We start from the raw sequence: 17,941 nt of genomic DNA on the forward strand, positions 1-17,941 counted from the left end.
CATGTTTATTCACTCAGCAAACATTTTTAAATCACCAACCCTAAACCCTGCATGGTGTGGGTTCTGGGAATAAATTAGTGGGCACGGTCCTCGCTCTCAATAAGCACACAGTTTAGTGGGGGAGGGAAGCATCCTAAAACGCACTCCCCACCATCACTGAGCGGCTTACAATGAAACAGATACCATGCAAGAGGGGCGGCCTCCTTCAATCCCGCTGACAAGTATGTGGTCCAAGCAGCGTTAGCCCCATTTCACACTTAGCAGAGGTAAGATGAACACACTTGTTCCAAAGTCCCTCAGCTAGTAAACAGTATAAAGGGGATTCGACCCCCCGTGCCTACATCACTCCAAGATCTGAGCGCTTCAGCACTGCCTCGTGGTCGCTAATGCAAGGAAGGAAGACGCAGGTTCGTTGAATGCTGTGGGCGGTCCGTCCTTAGCAGTGTTCGCGCTAGCCCGCCGGTGGGGCTTTCAGGGAGAGCCTCCTGAAGGAGGCGACTTTGCACTGGATCCCATTGGTTCTACAAATACCGAATACCTGCCTACCAGGAGCTTTGCTCTCCGTGCTGGAGATGCCGAGGAGAACGAGTTCCTTGCGTTGCGGACATGCGGGGCAGGGATGAAGGAAGGACTGACATTATAACTGGGCGAGTCTTAAGTGCCAGCCTCCTCTACCCTCAGAGCTGTTCTCCTCCAGCGCTGCTCTCCCGGGCGCAAACCCCAACCTTCTGGGGAGTCTAGAGGAAACGCCTGGCCCTCCTACTCTGGGAAGGAGCACAACTCCTACCTGTCCTTCCTAACGTCTATCCTGCATGTCCTCTCGCTCCAATAGATTTCCCCACCTCTCATTTCACGCCTCCTTTCCAAGGCCAAACTCACAGCTGCGACCCTGCCGTCCGAAGGCGGCTGGCCCTTTAAGGCCACCTTCTTCCCCCCACGTGCCGTCTGGTTGGGCTGGCGACGCTGACGCACGCGTGACGTCAATGGCAGCTGGCGGAGTCTGGGCACGAGGAGCGAAGTTGGGATGGGGGCGGGGGGCGAGAGCGAGAAGGCAGTTCATTTGCATTTAAAGGGGCCACTCCCGAATTGGTGAGCAGGGCTTTCAAGAAATGTGTATCTGGCAAACTTTCTGTCCTGGGCTACGAGGCAAGAAAAAGGCGTGGTACTGCTGAAGTCGAAGGTGACTTGAGTTTGCCATGTCAATTATGTCCTTCCGCAGAAAGGGAGAAATAGTCCGTCGGTGCCCGGGCTAGAAGCACGTGACCTGGAGGGGGCGGGCTGGGGGGGGAGGGAAGGAGGGAGGAGCTGGGGAGGCGAATGTCAGGCTTCGTTTCAGCTGCCCCCACCCCCACATCCTGCCCACCCTCTTGCAGCTGCCACCACATCCTGCCCAGCCCGGGGCAGGGAACTCTTGTAGGGGGGGCACGGACCGAGGACCCGGCTTTGGCACCCCTTTCCTGCCCCCTTCAGATCCAGGGTGGGGCCTCTGCCCTTTGCCCCGGGCCTGGCCCCAGACAGGGCACCCTGGCACTGAGCTTGGGGCACAGCTTTGCCAGCACAGCCTGGGACAACTCTCTGCTTAACTCCTCCCCCCCCCCGCCCCCCTTTCTGGCCTAGAGCTGGACTTGTCTGGGCCCCAGATCAGAGCCCCATCCCTGGGCCAGCACAGAGTAATCAATGGACAAATAGAGGAGATATCCATTAAAGTTTTTGTAATCTTAACTGAGATACACGGCTACGTACACAGATATGCACAGATTCATGTAACAGACATTGGCTGAACGCGTTCCACTCCAGGCCCTGCAAAACCAAAGCTTATTTAACTGCTGCCCTCAAGGAGATCAGGACCTGGTGCAGAAGAGTAAATTGGAAACCAAAAATGTCAGTCCAGCCCGATGTGTACTGGCGAGGTAGCCACGTGGCTTACAGAGCACTCTACACAAGCAGATGATACACAGGCCCCGGCGGAGAATGTGCGCACAGGAGGGCCCCCAGGCCCCCGCTGATGGCCCCTGCCCTCACAAACAAGGTGGAAGGTGTGGGGAGAGATTGAAAAATGGGGAGGAAGAATGATCAGCCCAGTAGAAGGGATGAAATGGAGGGAGGTGGGGGGCGGGGATCCTCCAAATGGCAGTGAGGAAGGAGAAAGGGGTCAAACCAAGCAGCCAGAAGAAGGCTGGAACAGCAGCAGTGGCTTCCTAGGGTTCTGGAACAACAGGCAAGAAGGGAAGCAGCCCTTGGGGGTGAGGAAGACCTTTCCCAATTACGATGGCGGTGTGAATAAAGGGTGTCCCTTTGTTGTAGAAACTGCGAGGGCCACGCTGTACAGAGGAGTCACACACTTTATAGGCCTTTGGTGGGCACTTGTCTGCCTCCTCGGGGGTTTTATAGCAACTTTGGGCTGTAAGATGACTTTTCTCTACAAAAGATGGGTTGGGAGCCAGAGGGGGAGAAGGAAGAATGAAAACCCAGGCCCCTGAGGCTGCCAGGGTATTCTTCCCCCTAAAGGATCCTGGGATGGGTAGTGCAGGGGCTAGAAGGCAAAGATGCGGTGAGTCAGTTTCAGGAAGTTTTTATTATAATCTAACTCCCAGCAACATTTCTCCCTAGATCCTTTCTTAGTCTTTCTCGGAAATGAAGACCTTGTATTTGTTACTTTTCCTTTCCATGAATTTCTCCCAATAAATATATGTAAATTCTACCCCGCTTGTAACGTCAGTCTCTGCGACTCTCTCCTACTCTGTTCTCTAGCGAATTATCATTCAGCATCGCAGGGTTCGGGACACTCCATCTCCGTCACTGAACTGTTCCCTCGCTCCTTTCTCTCTCCAGCTCCTGGCCCTTTAACACCCTCCCAGGTGACTCACCTTCCTTCCTCATTCCTTTGTTAAGGACCCAACATTCCAAGGCAGGAGGACTAGCCAGCCAATCACAGCCCTGGCAAGCCGGCCTCCGGCTTGAGATTGGCTGGAGCTGTGGTTGGCGGGAGGCTCACCGCGCAGATCTATCAGAGGTTGGGGAGGGGGTTTCTGGGAATCAGCGGTCAGGGAGAATTTGTTCTGGGGGCTGCTTATGTTCTTGGAGAAAATCCTTCAAGTAGAGCTGGGGCCATAGGGGTCTCTGGCTTGGAGAGACTCCAAACTGGAGGCAGGCTGAGAACCCATCTCTCGGTCTCCTGGGGGCTTGGCTGCCCCGTGCCCACTTTGGTTTTTAACTACGATCTTGGGACCCAAAGGTCTGAAGGCTGAGTTCCCAGGCCTGTTCCTAAGAAGTCTTTTCCAGCAGCCCTGGATCTCTCCAGTCTCAACATTCTGCTTTCCCGACGTCGGAAACAGCCGGAAAATAAACACCCTGATGACTAAACGGTTTCTCCAGCGAGAGCCTGGGGAAGCACTAAAAATAGAGGCCACAAGTGAGGGGAGGTTCCCCACTTGAGGGGGGAGGCACTTTCCCATCTTGCTACTGCCACAGCCCCAGCCCTGGCACAAGGCTCTGCTCCTCTCACGGTCCTCTGGGACGGGACAGATGGGCTCCCCTAGCCTCCCCTGAGTGAGGTCTTTGGGGCAAGCTAGCCCTGCCTCGCAGGGAAGACTGACATCTTCTGGTGCTGGGGCCCCATCTCCCAGATCTGATGGAGAACTGAGAAGCTACATTTGGGGACAAAGCAGGACACTGTTTAAATCAGGTTTCCCGAAGGAGGGGCCAGGTGGAAGGGTTGGAAACTGAGGCCAAGGAAATAGGAGCCTGCTGGCTTCCTGTTTTAGGACATTTTTAGGACATACAAGATAAACCTCCAACCTATTGGCAAAGCAGTTCCACTGATCTTGCCTCCTTTGAGGCTCGTATGGGATAATGGGCCTAAAGTTGTCTTGGGAGTCCAACCCTTAAGTTATTATAATGTAGCGTGAGGCACTGTTCTAAGCAGTCTGCTTGCATACGCTCACTTAATCTCCACACCAAACGTGGGAGTTAGGCACTGTTATCACCATCTCCATTTTAGCCATGAGGATCACGAGGCTCAGGGAGGTTAACCGATGTACCCGTGTTCACAGGTAACATACATGGGGGAAGGTAACGCAGGGTAAGGTGAGGACTCGAACCCAGGCAGCTCCACTGCTCCACTGTTGATGCTTTCAATCACCACGACTAGCTGTCTCTCTCGTATGTATTAGTCTCTTCACCCAGAACTTAACCCAACACTTCACGCAGAATCTCGTCTTTGTTCAGTAAATCAGACCCAGCCAGATAGAAATCAGGGTGTGTGAAGAACTGAGCGCCCCTCTGTTCTGCAAGGTTCTTAGAGATCGAAGCCGGATTCCATCATTTCCTAAGGCTGCAGGTAGAAAGCAGCAGGATCTGGAGGTAATAGGTTTGCTGGAGAAGAAGTCTGCCCGGGTCAGTGGGGTAGGCAGGCATGGCACCCACACTCCTGTTGTAGGGCACGTGAAGATTCACCACGCCCTGGGGCAACTAGGGATTTTTTAATTTTTAATTTTTTTTTTTTTTTTTAAGAGCTACTACTGCTTCTTTAATAAGATGCTTTCGGGCGTTTCCTGTGCTGCGGGAAATTAAGGTCCCGCCCCTTTAAATTGCCCCCCTCGGCTGTAAGTGCTCTGGGACCGCAGGCACTGGGGATTAGGTCACCCAAGAACTATGAGCTGTCGCTTTAAATTGCTGGGCGTCTGCCGAACCGGGCCCGGGGAGGGAGGCGCCCGTCACAGGTAGAGGGGCGGGCGAGCTCCCCAGGTAACCCCCGGCAGAGAAGTGCTCCTCTGCGCGCGGCTTCGGCGCACACTAAGTGGGGGAGCCGGAATCTTGTCGCCATTTGGCGTCCACCCTGAATTTGTCTACTTAGACCGCCACCTCCAACTCTCCCGGGGCTTGGGGGCCGAGGGGGGCCGCTCGTGTGCGCGGCGGCTGCCGCGCCTGCGGGGAGGACCGCGGCAAGCGCACGGGGGCAGCAGCGCCGAGGGGCGCCCCGCGCCGGCCGGCCCTCCGCGATCGGCTAGCCTCGCCTCCCCGCGCCGCCAGCCCGGCCCCCTCCCCATCCCTCCCTTCGCCTCGCCTCGCCTCGCCTCGCCTCGCCTCGCCTCGCCACCCCTCCCCTCCCCTCGCGGCCGGCGGAGGGATCCGCCGCTCCCGGCGCCGCAGCCTAGCCTGGAGGGCGGTGGGTGGGGCGCCCGGCCCGCCCGGCCGGCCGCGGGAGGCGCGAGGCGGGGCCGCGGCCAGATCCGCCCCCTCCGGCCCCGCCCCGCCGCCGCGGGCTCCTCCCATTGGCCCCCCTGCCTGCCCGTCAGCCCCGGGCCCCACCCCTCAAGCTAGGCTGAGCTGTGCCTACGTCGGCCTCGACTCCCGGGGGCTGGAGGAGTTACCTTTGGAGCCCGAAAGGAGGAAGGAAGCAAAATATCAACAACGCCGAGGCGGCTCGGGCGCTCGGCCCCGGTTCCCCCTGCCCGCCGCGCGCCTGTCCGCCCCCGCGCCCCCGGCGGGGGCCCAGGCCCCCCGGCGCCGCCCAGGGCCCGCGCGGACGCCGGCCTCATTTGTTATTCCCCCCGCCCGGAGCTGCGGCTGCCCGGTGTTGAAGATCCCCCGGACCGGGGGCGAGGGCCACCCGTCCCAGCCGTGACACCCCCTTCCCCCAGCGGGGCCGGTGAGTAGGGGAAAATAATGCGCCTGCCGCTTTAAGAGGCCCCCTCCCCCACCCCGTCCTGGGTTTGGGGTGGAGGGTGGTCGGGACCGTCCCCCTGAGGGGTGGGATGGGGTGGCCCCCGGGTGGGAGGAACTCGCGGAGCTGGCTGTTTCCGGGCGGCGCCGGTGGGAGACTACGTGGGGGGCTGCTTGTTTGTGTGGGGGACGCGGCCGGGGGACAAGTGCAGGGGGCTCATTCCCCTGCGCGTCGGGGTCGGGGTGGGGACCCGCGCTTGGGGACGCGCCCGGCTGCGGGTGTCCGGGGTTACGACGGCCTCCGAGTGGTCTGCCGAAGGGGCGCCATCCTCAGAGGGGGTCTCCGGTGACAGCCGGGAGCGACTGACATTTTAACAGGCGGCCCTCCCTCCCTCTCCCTCCTCGCGCCGCCTGTTCACTCCTCCTTGGCCCGAAATGGTGCAGAAGGGGGCCTGGGAGGGCGGCGGGAGGGTGGGGGCGGGGGGAGCCGCAGCTGTTTGGGAAGCGGGGGAGGGAGGGGGGACGTCGTTCAGATGACACCGGGGTGGTGGGTTGGGGTGTGTGAGTGTGTGTGTGTCCGGGGCCCGGGTTTGCCGGGTGCCTGTGGAGTTGGGACGCGGGGCCGCCGCGGGCGTGGGCACGCTCGACCCTTCCTGGGGACCTCCTGCCCCCGTTCCGAGACCCCTGATCTGGATCGGCAGCAGCCCCAGTCGGAGAAACCCTGGCCAGAAGTTTGCAGCTGTTCAACATCTGGGCACGAGTTCTCCAGTCCCTCTCTCCACCAATGGCAGGCTGGACTGGTCTGGGAGTGGGGGTCGACGGAGAGTTTGGGGGGCTTTCGGGGAGGGAGGGCCAAAGGAGACTGGGATGCATCTTGTGTCTCGCGCCCACGCCAGCCCCCTCCTGTCAGGTTGGGGTCTTAGGGGGATGAGCAGAAGGCTCCTTCTTCGTGATTCCAGCCGACCTCTCAGCAGCCTCCGGAGGTCTGTCCCTGTGCGGGGAGGGTCCCGGTTGGGGGCACACTTTGCACCACGACTGGGTTACCTCGGGTTTGTCCTTCCGAGTGGGAGGCTCTCTGTACCTCCTCCTAAACGGTGCATTGTTGGTGGGTTGGGGGAGGGTACAGTGGGTGGATCCTGTGTCCCCCTTCCCTGTGCCCAGTCCCCTTTGTGAGGGTTCCCAGTTGGCCTGGTTTCTTTGGTTTGGGGGGTGGCCCTCCCCCCCTCCCTTAGCCCCTCCGCGGGTCTCCTAGGCAATTCGGGGGCCAGCCTGGACTATGGGAAGTTTGCCGTCTGGGGCGGTGACCTTGGGCTGCTCTGGCCTCAAAGTAGGAGGGGAGCCCAGGCCAGCTGGAGATTGGGTGTATTGAAGTTAGGGAGCTGTCCGCCTCCCACTTGTCCTCAAACCCCGGACAGGGAGGTCCTGGTAGCCAAGGAGAGCATTGAAAAGGCACATGTCAGTGTTCACAGCTGTCCAGCCCGCCTGTGGCCGCTGGGTCACACCCGCCCCAGGACTTAGCCTGGCTGTCCCAGCTCCCACGGCCTGCCTGGGAATGAATTTCCTTCCTGTGGTTTCCCAGTGTGTTGGGCAGGAGGTGGGGGCGGGGTGGGATCAGCGTGAGGGTGGCTGAGGACCCGTTTATGTGGGGTGACTGGGGGGACACTAGAGCTGATGTGTGGCTCTTTCCCACTTTGTCCTAGCACAGGCGTTTGGACCCTTAGGTGTCAGTGGTCATATTCTCTTTGTTGTCTCTTCCCCACCCCCCACCTACTCTGTATGTGCTTGTGTGTGTGTGTATTCGTGTGTATAGATTTGTAAGGGAGGGGTCTCTGGTTTCCCTGGAAAAGGAAGAGTTTTCACTCACACTCCTCTGAGACCAGAGAGGTTGAGCCTTTTGCCTGAGATCACACAGCAAGTCTGTGTCAGAGCTTCAGTCTCACTGCGCTGTTTCAGGCATGGCTTCGTAGTAGGGAGAGGCCATAAGAAAGAAGCCACAGTTCTTGCCCTTGGAACCCCTGGTCCAAGGGAAGAAGTGGGACCCGGTCAGAGAGCATCATAACCCTTGTGTTGGGGGATGGGCGTGAGAGGTTCCTCCGGGGCTTCTGTGCCCTGGACCCATTGGCTGGAGCAGAGTGGTGGGGGATTTAGAAGGGTGGCTGGTACTGCCCATTGCCCACCCCACTCTGTCCCTTCTGCTTCGGGGCTGGAGGGGCCTGGGCTTCCCAGCTCTGCCCTGGCTCCTGGCTCTTCTCACAGGCTGGGAGATATGATAGTCTTTCTGGCTGCTGTTATATAATCTTTCTCCAGCAGGTTTTTTTTTGTTTTTTTTTTTAATCTTCCCTGGTCTTTCCTGGGAGGTGTGTGCTGGGGGGGGGGTGCGTGGAGGATACACTTAGGTGGGGTCTAGAGTATCAGAGCAAGGAGGCGGGGTGGGGGGAGGCCCACTGGCCCCTTAGGGGTCCCGGGGAGAGGAAGCCTGAGGTTAGACCCTCACTGATTGTGACCTAACCCTTCCCACTGTTCCTCCTCTGAGCCTGCCCTGGGAAGGTGTCTCTGAGCATCCTGAGCCCTCGTGCCCGCAGAGAGGCCTGGTCCTCCGCTCATCTTGCTGACCTTCTCCTGGCCACCTGGGCCTGCACTTGTGCCCACCTTCATCAGCCTTCCCGAGGCTGGCACTGCGTCCAGAATCTCGGCGCTCACGCTGGCCTGGCGTGGGTGGGCCCCGTGCGGGACACCTTGCCAGCCCCTTCTCTGCCTGTGTGGGAGCAAGAGGAGGCAGGGACAGACGGGTGGGGCCGGCATTTCCCTACTTGCCTTTGGAGCCAAGGCCCCCGTTTCTCTGCCCTTCTAGTGCGGGCGGCCGTGGCCTTACCAGAGAAGGGGAGCTGATGGGGGGTGGGTCGTGGAGGCCCGACCTCCGGGGCACGGGTTGTAGCTGGCGTCCGTTCAGTTTCCGTGGCGGACGTGAGGATCGGACGTGGGCCTGGAGTCCGCCGTCGAGGGCCAGATCCTGGGTCTTGTGGTACGGTGGTGGCGGTGGGTTCTCCCCATCCCTGGGGACCACGGCTGGGACTCTCCGGGCTCTCTGAGGCCACCTGGTCTGAGGCAATTGTCTCCCTTTTTACAGGGAGGAGGAGGAGGTGGCGAGCCGGCAGAGCCTCAGCATCACTGTAATTGCTGGTGGCTTTTATGAGCCAGTCATGGGGCCGGAGTCCGGCCAACCGACCGTCCTTCTGTCCCAGTTTGGTGGCTTACTCATGGCGGGAGGGGGAGGTGTGAGGCGCTAGCCGCTGTGCGCGGGACGCAGGACACCTGGCCGTGCTGTGGCTGATGCTGCCCGGCCTGTCCACCCCGGCAGCATGCGGGGAGGGACCCGTGGGCGGAGCTGGCTCAGGGCACAGAGGTGGCTCTAGCCTGGCCTGGGAGAGACGGGGATCTCCAAGCACTTGCTTCTCGGGCGGTTCTAGGCGGCTCTGCTGGAAGGCCTCGCACGGCGGCCTTGTGAGGACGGGGTATTCATTTTCTCTCCTGCTCCCCTGCCTGAAGCCGAGGAGAGTTTGTCCTGGAGTCTTTGGGCCCCTTCCCCCCGGCAGGGGTGCTGGGGAAGGAGGGTCCCCTACAGACTGCTGTGCCCGGACGCACCTGGCACGTCCCCAGAGTTCAGTGGTGCACACGCATGAAGGTGTGCAAGTACACACGCGCGCACACGAGCGTGTGGACACCCACGGAGCCGCTGCCGGTCCGAGGGGGGCGGGGGAGGGCAGCAAATGGAAAGATGATTAAAGGCTCGGAGGCCCAGGACGGGTGGGGGACGAGGGGCGAGAACGTGCAAGAGGGAGGGCTGACCGGAGCAGGAGGCGCGGAGGTTAGACCACAGCTGGGCAGCCCCCCTGGCTGACCTCTGTCACCACCCCTGCAGCATCCCCACGTGCCCCTCCCCGAGGCCCTGGCTCGCACCGCCTCTGCCCCTCATGCTGACCTGTGCCCTGGGGTAAGTCAGCCCTCCAGGGATCCAGGAGTGTCACTAGCCTTGTGATCAGAGCACCCGGGAGTCCTGCTCTGGCTGTGGTCCCTGTCACCCTCCCCACTCACTCTGATGAGCAGGGTGGCGTCTGAGTCCTCAGGCATCGTGGGGGTAGATCCTCAGCCTGGCTGGTCCCCAAGCCCCTTTGCGTCTGATTTTTCCTTTTCCTGAGGCTGTGGCCGCAAACCCCCCCCCCCCCGCCCCCCCACCCCCCATTCCTGGGAGCCTAGCTATGCTTCTGGCTGGTCCTGGTTGGCGTGGAGACCTGAGGACGTGTTCACGGACTCTGCGCGGGACCCCAACAGCCTTTGCAGGGATGGGAAGTGCCTGCTGTCTGGGCTGTCTCCCTCTGCTGCAGGCTGCGAAGGGAGGGACTTGTCCAGAGCTTGGCCTGTTGCTGGCCACACCCAGGCGGGACCATATTTACTCATTTAAAGTCAGCCTCCCGGGAGGCTCCGGGCTCTAGGCCTGGTCACTGACCTTGGCTTGGTGCCCCTGGCCGGGTGCTCCGGCCACTCCCCTAGGAGTTGGGCAGACCAGGGAAGCATATAGAAAAGGAGGCGTTCTTGTCCTCTGGTCAAGGGAACTTCACCGTCGGCAGTACCCCTTTGCTCTGCTTTCCAGTATACTTTGGAGACCTAAAACTGAAAGTTTTGAGATCCCTGGGGACTGGAGGGAGGAAACTTCCATTTGTCGTGTCCCTGTGTGCCAAGCTCTGTGCTGGGCATGGTGACACGGAGACTTGCGTTTGTCTGCACGACTTCTTCCCAGTTGGGGAGCCGAGTCGGAGGTTGAAGCCACTTGCTTCGGGGCTCGTCTGCTCCACCCCTGTCTCCACATCACTCGATCCAGCTGGAGTAGGGAGACCTCACAGGCCCCTCTTCCCAGTTGGCAAGTGTCAGGGGCCTTGTCTGAGGCGAAGGGAAGGGTCCTGCCCTGCAGCCGGGGCCATGTAGCCGGGGGCCCGGGGAGGCCTGGGAGGAGGAAGAGGACGTTGGGTGGCACACCGAGGGACATGTTGCTTCGGTTCCCTGAGGAGGTGTTGTCCCCCGATGGAGTGCCACGGGAGGAGGGCCCCAGGCAAGGAGTGTGAGGGCAGGCCCCAGTGACCCCCTGCTTGTGCCCCCTCGAGCTGGGCACAGCGAGACACCAGTGCGGGAAGGCGGGCCGGGCCAGAGCTCTGACTTGCGGGAAGGCGGGAGGCCTGGCTGGTGGGGCCTGTGCCCTGGGAGGGGTTGCTAGAACCCCCAGGGGGAGGGAGGTGCGGTGGGCCCACCTCTGTCGCTCCGCTCCACCGCTGACCTGCTGACCGGGGGGGCCTGTCCCTGCCGGGCTGTGAGTTGACTTCCGCGGGGAGACGCGAGGCGGTCCGGAGAGCGGGGGCTTCGACGGTGTGCCTCTTTTCTTCTGGACCCCAGTTGCAGCCTGGCCTGGACCTGCCGGCCCTGGGCGGCCGCCCTGAAGACAGGGTGGGGGCAGGCGGTGTCCTGGCAGGGGCTTGGTTGTGTGGGAGGTACTGAGGGGGCCCTGCGGGGGCCTCCGGGCCTAGGGCTCAGTCTGACTCTGGGATGGGCTGGGGACACTGAGCGGAGCCCTGCCTCCCCAGCCAGCTGCCTCCCTGCCTCAGAACCGGCCCCTCCACCTCCACCTCGCCGTGAGTCCGAGCAGATCCCTCTGGCCGCATGCTCCCTCGGTCCTCAGGATTGCCCCCCGCCCCGCCCCCTCCCAGCAGATACTTGGGGTTCGGGTTTGGGAGAATACGGCGTAAGAGAGCTCATCCCCAACCTCAAGAGGAAACAGTCGGTGGGGGTCGGGGGGGAGAAGAGGGGTCTGTCTCCTTTCTGGAGACTTCCTGGTCCAGGCTGCAGACAATCAAGTAACCTGGAGGCCTAGAGAATGGAGCTGATGACCTCAAACCTCGAGTTTTCTCCTTTAAAGCGTGTCTGTGTTCTGCGTTTGGTGAAGGGTCACGGTTGGGGTGGACCAGGAGGAAGGGCTGATTTTGAACGGGGTGGGGGGGGACTTTGGCCTCCCCCCTCACATCTCTTCTTGACCTTTGAGCCCCTTTCCTCCAGCCAGCACAGTTGCGCCCCCCCCCACCCCGCCTTTGCTGACTCCCCGGTGCACCCCCCCATGGCAGGCCTGTGGGGCCCGGACTGACTGGGTGGAGACAGGTGTCCTGGCCCAGCTGTTCCCTCTTGTTTCTCCCACCTGTCAGCCCGGGGTGGGGGAAGGGGTGAGGGGCTGGCCGGCAGGGGAGGGTAGGAACCCCTCTGCCCCCTGGGTGGGGGTGGGTCCCAGTGGTAAAGTGTGGCAGAAGGGTTGAGAGTGGACAACTGGCCGGACTTCCCCCCGCTCAGAGGAAGGATTGCACCAGATCACAGGCAGAGAAAGCTGGTCGACAGCCAGGGGTCCCGGCCGGCGAGCAGAGGGTCTTTGCACAGAACCTTCACGCGAGGGCGGGATGCGGGGTAGCAGGAGGGGTGCGACTTGAATGTGGGGTCAAGTGTTTGCATAGCTGTGTGGAGGTACCCCCCTCCACCCGCCGGGCCCCCTCCATCTGGCTGGGCATCTTAGCCCCACCTGGCACCTTTCCTGAAAGCAGCAAGCTAATCCTGTAAGAGCTGCCTGGCTGGCCGCCTCAGCAGGCCCACGCAGCCGCACTGCCCGCCCTCCCCTGCCAGGGGCTTAGAGGACTGTCCTTCCAGTCCGGAGGAGACCCAGCCGCCGCCCTGAGCGGCCCCTTTAAATCCCCTGTGGCTCCCTGAGGTCATGATGTCTCTAGGAGGATTTGCCTTCTCTGATTGGATTGGCCTCTTTCGGCCCGGTGTGTACTGTGACTGTGGGTGGACGGTCACATTCTGACCCCCCACCTTGCCCGTCATCAGGATGGGTCCCACCCGGTGTGAGGGAGGGCCCAGGCCTCGGGCCTTCTCTTCCTCTCTTCTGGCCCCCGGGTTCTGGCAGTCAGGGCCCAGACCCCCTCCGTCTTCTTCAGCCGGGCCCCTGCCCTGTGGTTGGGAAGGAAAGATCTAACCGCTTTAAACAAGGGACCAGGCGCCGCCCTGGAAGAGACTGCCCTTCCGAGACCGTCCACCGCTCGCTTTCCTCCATTGTTTCCTTTTTAGCCTGCTCTCCCTTTGGTCGGGGGCCTCCAGTCCATAGTTACCCCATGCCCTCATTTCCACGGGAAGTCCCTCCCCTGGTCTAACCATCAGCCCACCCGTTTGCTATGGCAGGCGGCCCAGACACGGCACCGGTGGCGTTATGCTCACCCAACGGCTCCCAAGCTGACCCGCCCCCAAGGCCCCAGCTGCCACTTTCACTTCTGTCTCCTGAGACCCCAGAGGGAAGTTGGGTGGGGAGGTGGAAGGTGACACACTAACCGTCCCAACCGCTTCATCTGGCCAGGGGCCCTTGTCCACCACTCTCCTCTAGGCGACTGAAGCGGCTTTAGGTTCCAGTGGAAGGATCGGCCACTGTGGGAGGGAAGGAGGTTAGATAGCAGGAAGGACTGGCCCAGGATAGGAGGCCACTGCTGGGCTTCCCGTGTTTCAGAGGGCAGGGCTGGAAGCGTCGACACTGTAACTGGACAGGCAGAGGTCAGCTTGTCCGACCTCCTCAGGGCAGGCAGGGGACCGGTGGCCCTGGGGTGCCCATCGGTTGGAGTGGTGTACTAGGTCCCCATGCTCTCCCGTACGTTTACCCACTGCCCGTGCTTGGCTGGATGACTTTTTTTTTTAAGCTTATTTATTTTGAGCGAGTGAGCAGGAGAGAGAGAGAGAGAGAGAGAGGGAACACAGGTGGGGAAGGGCAGAGAGAGGGAGGGAGAGAGAGAGAGTCCCAAGCAGGCTCAGTGCTGTCCGTGCAGAGCACAGTGTGGGGCTCAAACCCATGAACTGTAAGACCATGACCCGAGCCAAAGCCAGACATTTAACCGACTGAGCCACCCAGGTGCCCCTGGGTGACTTCTAACAAAGCAAACTTGAGCCCCAGAGACTATTTTGAGGCCAAAACTTCAGCCCTGGGAAGTCCTCTCGGTAGCTTTGCATCTGTCTTGCCTGCTGCGCTGGGCCGCCCCCTCTCGTTTGGAGTGTTGGAAATGGATTTTAGAAATAAGGACAGGGGCAGAAGTAGAGGACAGCCCGCCGCATCCTTCTGCTGCCCCAGCCTTGGGGCCTTGGTGCTCAGCCGTGGGGCAGGGCTTTTCTCCTGGGGAGCCCCGGGCAGCCGTGCGGCGGGCACGCTTCACTGCCCGAGTCTCTCCTGCCGCAGCCCTCACTCCTCACTACACCTGCTCCCTTGTCCTCACCTGGACAGGCACCTGGGCACAAGTGGGGGACCCTGTTGCCTGAGAACTTAAGACAGGACCACCAGGATTATTGATCAATCCAGGAGTGCCTTCTGGAGGAGAAAGATGGCACTGGAGGTCTGAGGTACCAGGAACGCCATCCGAAGTGCCTAGGGATGGGGGGGGGGGGGGGGGGGGGGCAGTTCCTGGAATGGGAAGTTGAGCCCAGATGGAATAAGGTCAGAGACACTATGCAAATCCTCATGCAAATGAGTGGTAGTGAGTCATTCCTGATCAGTCGGCCCGGTAGAGTGTGAATCAAGGCTCAGGCTCGGGTTCCAGAACTGACCCCACTTATGACCATGACCGTGACCTTGGGCCAGTCATTACTTAGTAATCAGCAGTAGGACCCCAAGCCCTGGGTCCGATAGGCATTCCAGGTGTGCTTGGGCAGTGCGGTAGCTGACTCTCGGCTGCCAGGGCCCTGGTGTCCCCTCCTGGCGTGCCCTCCTCGTACCCGCCCTGGCTGACCCTGGGCCTCCATCGACCCTCGCCATCTGTTGTGAGGATGACTGTTCAGAAAACACCTTCCCCCTTTATCAGCCCCATCCCTACTCTCTTCTGGCCTCTACGCTGTCCTTCCCTCTAAGCTGGAGGACGGTGGACCCAACCGGGCCGTCTCTTCTGTTACCTCCCCATGGAATAAGCCACTCCGACCTCCCTTTTGGGCCTCTCCAAAGGGCACGGGAACCAAATGTCCTGGCTGGAAGGGCACTCAGGTGCCTAGTCCCTGCCACCCACCCATTGTACTGGCCAGCGGTGTAAAGCCTGGAGGGGGCGGTGACTTCTTCAAGGTCACGCTGCGATTTAGGGTCAGAGCAGGGACTAGAACCCAGGCATCCAGAATCCCTGTGTCCAGAGACCCCACGCCTCCCTGGGCTGTTGATTGCCCAACCGCACCCACCCCTGTTCTGCTAAGATTCAGTCTCCTGTGACCCCCAACTTCTTCCTGAGATCAGACTGGGTGGCTCCAGAAACTGGTGAGGAACTGGGTCCTCGGAGCCAGCCCAGAGGCCTCCGGGGAAGGCCAGAGCTGCGGTGGGCGGTGCTGGAGCCTGGGGGGTGGGCTGGCCGCTGCCTGTGTGGGAGCTGGACACCGACAGCTGCCGCAGGAAGGATGGGAGCTAGACTACAGGAAGGACAGGCTGGGGGGAGCAGCGGAGGAGGCTCGGGAGACGGACCCTCACTGGAGAGGCATCTCCTGGGCAGAGAACAGGATGACCCCATCCCGGGAGATTTGCCCAGAGGGAAAGCCTGGGGTGGGGCGCGGGAGAGGTGTCCAGCGGAAGCCGCGGGGAGGGCGCCCGGGGAGCGGCCACTCCGGTCGGTGCTCCTCTGGCGAGTCCATTCCTGTCCCTTCAGCCCGAGCTGCAGAGCCTGCCTCCACTTGCCCTCCTGGGGCGCCTAGGACCCGAGACCACCCGTGCCCGGGGTCCAGCTTTCCCGGACCGCTGCTCCCCCTCCCCCCAGCCTGCCAGTCCGCCCCCAGGTCCCTGTCGGTGAGTTAAAATTAGCTCAGTGCCCAGGCTAAAAATAGCCCCTGCCCAACCCTGAGGCTGCCGGGCTGGGGGAGGGGAGATCCCGAGGGAGGGGAAGATGGTGGGAACCCGGGGTTTGGGAATCGAGCCTGCCAAACAGAACTTTGAGGGGAGGAGGCTAGGGACTGGACGGGCATCGCCTGTGCCTTTGAAAGCAGACGCTGGAGCCCTGGGTTGGACGAAGAGGCTGCCCTGGCTGGGGGAGGGGCGGGACCGGAGAGGGACACCAGAGAGGAGCAGGGGAGCGGTAGGGGAGCCGGCTGGGGGCGTGAGAACTGGGCACTGCCCCCCGCTGCTGGCAACTTTGGAGTTTGCGGAGGAAGGCTCCCTGTGTGTCCCCCAGGGGCCCCGAGCCCCTGCACCCTCTCGATGTTTGGGGCCGTCACTGGGCTCACCTGCCCACCGTACCTTCCAGAGGGCACTTCCACATGTCCCTGCTTGGGGGGAAGAGGGCTGCAGGGCCAAGAGGGTGGCCAGGAGGGCTGTAAGCTCCAGGTTGGGGTGGGAACAGAGATGGCACCCAGGGGGACCCACAGGGCTCCTGGGCCTCGTGTTCACCTCTGCCCGCCGTGCAGGCCTGCCCGCCCTCAGGAGCCCAGATGCCCCATCCCAGCGGGGTCTGGGCCCAGTCCAGGCCCCTAGGGCCTGCTTGCCTCGCCCTGCCCTTGCCCTGGGTGGGACCTGCCCTTCCCTGGCCTGTCTCTTGGCTGGACTGCAAGTATTCGGAGGGCAGGCCTGGCGGCCCATCCCCTTGTGCCCACGCACCCAGCCCAGCTCCGGGGCGCTGTTGAGCCTGCTTCTGTTGTCTGCCCGCTTCTCTGAGTCTGGGCTCCAGCCTCGCCCTCCGTCCTCTGGCCCTCTGGCCTGTCGCTGCCTCCTGCCTCTGCCCCACACTTGGCCTTCCTCTTGGCCTCTCTGCCTCTTTTTTCACATCTGTGTGTCTGTCCCCTTCTCCCACCCCCCTCTGTGTCTGCCTCACCCACGCCTCCTCCCTCGTTAGTGAGCAGGCTGCTTGAGGCCGCCTGACTGTGGGGGTGACAGGTGGATTGGATTGTCACCCCCTCCCCCAGCGCCTGCTGCTTATTTCATGCCCTGCAGCCCAGCCACGGGGAAGGGGCGGGAGGAGGGATGACAGCTGTCTCCAGCGCCTCCTGCCTTCCCTTCCAGTCCACAGCCTGCAGCCTGGAGCAGCCTGGGAGGAAGGGTTGGAGGGCCTGCCTAATGAGAGCTGCCTTCCTTGCCGTGCGAAGCCCAGTGCTCTGTGATGGGAGGCCGCTCGCTCAGCCTCTCTGGGCCTCTGCTCCGTTTTGACCTGCACCGGTATGGCAGCTCCGGAGGCAGATAGGGGCCAAGGGCAGGCAGATGTGGGCGGGAGGCTATGGGGGACGCGAGGAGGCAGGAGAGGGGCTGGAGGCTGGCTGCTGGAAGGTACTTCTGGGCTCCCCGGGAAGGCCAGCCCTGCCACAGCTGCCCTGACCGCTCCCCGCAACTCTCCCCACTGGCCCCAGGCCACCCTCACACAGGAACTGAGATAGCATCATTCTGAAACCTGAGAATGGTTTGAACATTGCTCAGGTACCAAGAGGTGTTAAATTGGGGGAGGCAGGGGCCTGTTTTTTCTCCCTTGCCCCTTCCAGACTGAGACCCCCTTTGGGGTGCGTTTTGCATATTGTTCGCACCTCGTTTGCATGTAGATACAACCCTCTGGCTTCCCATTGGGTCTGGATCCCGGCTTGGGCCTGGACACATGTCTGTCTGTGGGGTCCTTCTGGATTTCCTACCATCTCTGGTTCCCTTAGCCCCTCCTTCTTGTCTGGGGTGTTGTCAGATGAGCTCCTGCCCTGCGTCCCTCTCTGTTCTCCATTTGCTAAGGCTTCTCTGCAGCCACCCTTCCCCAAAGAAGGTGGGTCTGTGCCTGTCTCCCCAGGGATCAGCCCAGCTGCCATCCTCCCCCTCTGCTCTTTCCATCCTCGCTCCCCACCCCCAGGAGGCCCACCCTGCCCAGCTCGGTCCTGCCAGCACTGCCTTGAGTGGGAGAAGCAGAAGCAGCAGCGGCCGGAGCCTTCCAAGGGCTGCTTTTGGTGACCCAGATGCTGCCAGCCTGAGGAGTCCTAGCTGTGGCCTGAGGTCAGGCGGGCCCTGGGGCCGCTGGAGCCCGAAAGCCATCCTGGCCAACCCCTTGTCTCCTTGGCGTCTTGCTAAGCCCCCTCAAGCTCTGGGCTCCAGGAGAAACAGCCAAAAGCCAGGTCTGGGAGGGCTTCGTAGAGGAGGAGGCCAGAGAGGAGAAGAGGAATGGGGGCAGGCCGGGCCAGGGAGAAAAGGTACACATCTGGAGAACAGATGCCCAGGCCTCTGGCTCCTGGC

At 61.6% G+C, this 17,941-nt stretch overlaps 1 protein-coding gene across 2 annotated transcripts in view; it reads left to right on the top strand.

Annotated features, from left to right (window-relative positions):
• Positions 1-4,819: 4,819 nt before the first annotated feature.
• MEF2D (myocyte enhancer factor 2D) overlaps positions 4,820-17,941 on the top strand; it is a 29,369-nt gene continuing 16,247 nt past the window's right edge. Inside the window, exon 1 of one of the 2 annotated variants that reach the window (XM_049634789.1) lies at positions 4,820-5,650. The gene's annotated coding sequence lies outside the window, so the exon portion shown is untranslated. The remainder of the gene's footprint in view (positions 5,651-17,941) is intronic. The other variant, XM_049634788.1, reaches the window with a different exon arrangement.

The sequence above is a fragment of the Panthera uncia genome, chromosome F1 (genome assembly GCF_023721935.1).
Source record: "Panthera uncia isolate 11264 chromosome F1, Puncia_PCG_1.0, whole genome shotgun sequence".
In the NCBI taxonomy this organism is placed as follows: domain Eukaryota; kingdom Metazoa; phylum Chordata; class Mammalia; order Carnivora; family Felidae; genus Panthera; species Panthera uncia.